Consider the following 6,000-nt stretch of genomic DNA (forward strand, 5'->3'; position numbering starts at 1 on the left):
GAAGATGTGGTGGGGGCAGGGGGCAGTTGGCGAGCCAGAGTGGATTGAGTTCATTAGGCGGATGGTGTCTTCAGTGGTGATTGGGTTCCAGGCGCCAAGATAGTTAGTTGGCGGGGTTGGATCTGAGGTGGGTGGGGAGGGTTGAACGCTGGGAGTGTTCTCAAAGCTGTTGTGGATGTCGGCAATTTTGTTGTAGAAGAAGGAGGATAACGAGTCGCAGAGGTCTTGGGATGGAGTGATGTCGTTGGATGCTGCGGTGGGGTTGGTGAATTCTTTGACGATGTTGAAAAGTTCCTTGCTGTAGTGAGTGTTGTTGTCGAGACGATCCTTGAATGCTGATTTCTTGGCGGATTGAATGAGTTGGTGGTGTTTGCGGGTGGCTGCCTTAAGGGTGGACATGTTGTCTGTGGTCGGGTTTTTTCTCCATGTTTTCTCCAGGGTGCGGCATAGCTTCTTGGATTTTTTAAGGTCATCGTTGAACCAGGGAGCCTTTTTGTTGGCTGATTTGATCTGGTGTTTTTTCAGGGGTGCTAATTCATCAGCGCTGTGGGTGATCCATTGCTTGAGATTGGTGGCTGTTTGGTTTGGGTCCAATGAGAGGGTGGGAGGGTTTCGGTTGAGTGATGTGAGGAGTTGGTCGGAAGTGATTTTGTTCCAGTTTCTCCGAGGAATAGGTTGTGGATGGTTGTGGGTCAGGGTGGCTTTGTAGCTGAAGTGAACACAGCTGTGGTCCGTCCAGTGGAGGGCTGTGGTGCGATCGAAGGAGATGTGCATGCTGGAGGTGAAGATAGGGTCGAGCGTGTGTCCGGCTACATGGGTGGGGGTGTCAACGAGTTGTTTGAGTCCGAGATTGGCCAGGTTGTCCAGAAGGGCGGTGGTGTTGCTGTCGTGTTTGTTTTCACGGTGGTAGTTGAAGTCTCCTAAAAGAATGTAGTTCTCGGAGGCGAGGGCATGTGGGCTGACGAAGTCTGTGATGTCATCGCTGAATTGACTGCGGGTGCCTGGAGGCCTGTAGATGTGGGTGCCTCTAAGTGTGGTCCTAGGGTCGGTGTGAATCTGAAAGTGGAGATGTTCGGCGGTTGCAAGATTATCATCGGCGCTGGTCGTGACTTTGATGGTGTTCTTATGGATGATGGTGATTCCTCCTCCTATTTGGTTGGTGCGGTCTTTACGGGTAATCTTGTAGCCGTCCGGTATGGCTATGGCGATGTCGGGTGCTGATGATGTGTTCATCCAGGTTTCTGTGAGGAAGGCGATGTCCGGTGAAGCAGTGTCGAGTAGGTCCCAGAGTTCCGTTGCGTGTCTGTGGACCGAGCGGGTGTTGAGCAGGATGCACTTCAGGTGGTTAGCGTCGGGGCTGCGTGTGGAGGAGGTGGGTTTGGTGAGGGTCCTGGAACAGTTGAACTTGCAGGAGGGGCAGGCGAATGGACCGTGGATACATCCTGGGGTGGCTTCGCAGCATTGTGGGGCGCGTCCGGGGTTGAGGGCAAGGAGGGTTGCGGCATCGTATGTGACTCTAGTGGGCTGGGTATGGCGGGGGCCAGGTGGACAGGCGCTAGGCGCGGGCCAGGCGCGGACGGGAGTAGACGGGCTTACCTTTGGCGCACCTTCGGCGCGCATGGGGCGCGACGGCTGCGCGTGAACGCTGCGTGCGTAGGCATCTGTCATATGTGGATAGTGGAAGAGGAGGGGCGAGGGAGGGTCAGCTGGGAAGGCGGGAGCGGGGTGGAGACCAGGGCAGGGCGACACAACAACAACAATAACAAAATGGCCGGCGGCCTTACACGGATCGAGCAGATGCACTATTAACAACAGAAATCAATGCATAAGCGGTAGTACACAGCGCAATACGGCGATGGAAATGCAATGTAAGGCAGCAATAGGATTCGTCAATATCACTCAGAGCAGGCAGCGGAGATGTGCTACGATACCAGTCACAGAGGCGAGGCAGGTCAAGGAGCAGCGTGGGGGAGCGACCGTGTCTGCAGGGAGCAGGAAGGTCACAGGGCGTTAGGGTCAGACCTGCGCAGGTAGTATTAGTGGGAGGGAGGGTCAGCTGGGAAGGCGGGAGCGGGGTGGAGACCAGGGCAGGGCGACACAACAACAACAATAACAAAATGGCCGGCGGCCTTACACGGATCGAGCCGATGCACTATTAACAACAGAAATCAATGCATAAGCGGTAGTACACAGCGCAATACGGCGATGGAAATGCAATGTAAGGCAGCAATAGGATTCGTCAATATCACTCAGAGCAGGCAGCGGAGATGTGCTACGATACCAGTCACAGAGGCGAGGCAGGTCAAGGAGCAGCGTGGGGGAGCAACCGTGTCTGCAGGGAGCAGGAAGGTCACAGCGCGTTAGGGTCAGAGCTGCGCAGGTAGTATTAGTGGGAGGGAGGGTCAGCTGGGAAGGCGGGAGCGGGGTGGAGACCAGGGCAGGGCGACACAACAACAACAATAACAAAATGGCCGGCGGCCTTACACGGATCGAGCAGATGCACTATTAACAGAAATCAATGCATAAGCGGTAGTACACAGCGCAATACGGCGATGGAAATGCAATGTAAGCAGCAATAGGATTCGTCAATATCACTCAGAGCAGGCAGCGGAGATGTGCTACAATACCAGTCACAGAGGCGAGGCAGGTCAAGGAGCAGCGTGGGGGAGCGACCGTGTCTGCAGGGAGCAGGAAGGTCACAGCGCGTTAGGGTCAGAGCTGTGTAGGTAGTATTAGTGGGAGGGAGGGTCAGCTGGGAAGGCGGGAGCGGGGTGGAGACCAGGGCAGGGTGACACAACAACAACAATAACAAAATGGCCGGCGGCCTCACACGGATCGAGCAGATGCACTATTAACAACAGAAATCAATGCATAAGCGGTAGTACACAGCGCAATACGGCAATGGAAATGCAATGTAAGGCAGCAATAGGATTCGTCAATATCACTCAGAGCAGGCAGCGGAGATGTGCTACGATACCAGTCACAGAGGCGAGGCAGGTCAAGGAGCAGCGTGGGGGAGCGACCGTGTCTGCAGGGAGCAGGAAGGTCACAGCGCGTTAGGGTCAGAGCTGCGCAGGTAGTATTAGTGGGAGGGAGGGTCAGCTGGGAAGGCGGGAGCGGGGTGGAGACCAGGGCAGGGCGACACAACAACAACAATAACAAAATGGCCGGCGGCCTTACACGGATCGAGCAGATGCACTATTAACAACAGAAATCAATGCCTAAGCGGTAGTACACAGCGCAATACGGCGATGGAAATGCAATGTAAGGCAGCAATAGGATTCGTCAATATCACTCAGAGCAGGCAGCGGAGATGTGCTACGATACCAGTCACAGAGGCGAGGCAGGTCAAGGAGCAGCGTGGGGGAGCGACCGTGTCTGCAGGGAGCAGGAAGGTCACAGCGCGTTAGGGTCAGAGCTGCGCAGGTAGTATTAGTGGGAGGGAGGGTCAGCTGGGAAGGCAGGAGCGGGGTGGAGACCAGGGCAGGACGACACAACAACAACAATAACAAAATGGCCGGCGGCCTTACACGGATCGAGCAGATGCACTATTAACAACAGAAATCAATGCATAAGCGGTAGTACACAGCGCAATACGGCGATGGAAATGCAATGTAAGGCAGCAATAGGATTCGTCAATATCACTCAGAGCAGGCAGCGGAGATGTGCTACGATACCAGTCACAGAGGCGAGGCAGGTCAAGGAGCAGCGTGGGGGAGCGACCGTGTCTGCAGGGAGCAGGAAGGTCACAGCGCGTTAGGGTCAGAGCTGCGCAGGTAGTATTAGTGGGAGGGAGGGTCAGCTGGGAAGGCGGGAGCGGGGTGGAGACCAGGGCAGGGCGACACAACAACAACAATAACAAAATGGCCGGCGGCCTTACACGGATCGAGCAGATGCACTATTAACAACAGAAATCAATGCATAAGCGGTAGTACACAGCGCAATACGGCGATGGAAATGCAATGTAAGGCAGCAATAGGATTCGTCAATATCACTCAGAGCAGGCAGCGGAGATGTGCTACAATACCAGTTACAGAGGCGAGGCAGGTCAAGGAGCAGCGTGGGGGAGCGACCGTGTCTGCAGGGAGCAGGAAGGTCACAGCGCGTTAGGGTCAGAGCTGCGCAGGTAGTATTAGTGGGAGGGAGGGTCAGCTGGGAAGGCGGGAGCGGGGTAGAGACAAGGGCAGGGCGACACAACAACAACAATAACAAAATGGCCGTCGGCCTTACACGGATCGAGCAGATGCACTATTAACAACAGAAATCAATGCATAAGCGGTAGTACACAGCGCAATACGGCGATGGAAATGCAATGTAAGGCAGCAATAGGATTCGTCAATATCACTCAGAGCAGGCAGCGGAGATGTGCTACGATACCAGTCAAGGCTGCCCCCCACTCACACAGTATTCAAACAATTGGAGCCTCACCTACATATAACTGCATCCATATAAAAGACCAACAAGATAGGGACTACTTATCATTAATATTCCCAGGAATTTGTCCAATAACATAAATCCTTAGGTCAAGATGCGTTCTAGTTATAAAATCACACAGGAACACATACAGTTCACCCCAAAAAATGTGTGAAAAATAGAGAGAGTACCTCACGGTAGAACCACCCGAGGGGGTTCCCAGTTAGTAATTGCCGGTATACCCACATCTCATCATTGGCCACTCTCTCTATGTGAAAAGACAAACGTGCACTAGAAAAGAATAATAGTGCGGACGTGAGAATAGTGGTGAAAAACACAAATAGTGACAGACGTATCAACACTGACACACACTTGTAGTATACAGAAACAAATAAATAGACCCTTAACCAAACACAAAAAATTATAATGTGTAGTAGGGTTTTGCTTGCTTTACCGTTTTATTCTGACGCAGCAAACCCCACTTGTTAAAAATGGTTACTTGTATACCATGGTGATTTATGTCCTCAAGCCGACATGTTTCATCGCTCCACGTTTTAGCGATTTCATCAGGGCATAAGAGGGGTTAACTATTCTCAGTCTTTTCAGACAAATGTGGACCTGTGTGAGGAGATAAAACAGAAAGACGCTCAGAGCGTCATTCAAGCCCCTCCCATGGGGGGCATCACCGATGCAGCATAAAATGACACACAATTGAGGTACATTTACCTTGAGGGTGCTACGTCAGCACGTACCAGCACCACTCATTAGGGCACCGTGTCAGGTATTCACGTGTCCCAAAATGTGACCGGAAATAAACGCAGCCACCTGTACATATTTGAAAACAAAATATGCATCAGATGGAACATTGCGAACTAGAACCCTTTGGAAACAAGTAGATAGAGAGAGGTGGATAAAAACTATGATGTCCCCAGTCCCCAATCTTGTAAGGTACTACGGATGTTGTTAAATGACTAGGACACCCGCTCAATCCAGCAACCTTCTCCCGAATTTCAGAGAGCCTACTCCATATACAACTGGCAGGGGTTATGCTGTTTGCTAAAGTACCCCAACCCAGCATGGCAGGCTATTGCTCGTTCTTAATTATATATATATAAACTTCTTTACTCGGCTTTTTCACAAAGAAAAACCATAAAAGAAACATTAAAAGGTACAATTTACATTTTTTACTCAAGTGTACAAGTTTTAAAAAAAGTAAGTTCTGAGAAGTTCATACAAAAACAGTATTTAGAAGAATAAAATTTTCGAACCATTTCATTTCATTAGGATAAAATTACAAAGTACTTTTTATAGGTTTTGCCTGTGCTTCATAGTACATTTTAGAAAGTTAAGAACAAAATAGCAGACAGATTCAGATTCAAGCATTTGAAGTCTAAGGAATGCCGGCCTGCATTGTCTAATGCCCCAACTCCTCAATGTAGGGAGTAGCCAGATTTTCCTATGTGAATGGTGGAATTTGCAAAACATGATAAGATGTAAATTAGACTGGTTTGATTTCCTATCACAAGGACATGGGGGAAAACTTGAATCCCATCCATTTTTCATAGGGAACGCGACTAATCTAAAAAA

Source organism: Lissotriton vulgaris, chromosome 4_1 (genome assembly GCF_964263255.1).
Source record: "Lissotriton vulgaris chromosome 4_1, aLisVul1.2, whole genome shotgun sequence".
NCBI classification, from domain to species: domain Eukaryota; kingdom Metazoa; phylum Chordata; class Amphibia; order Caudata; family Salamandridae; genus Lissotriton; species Lissotriton vulgaris.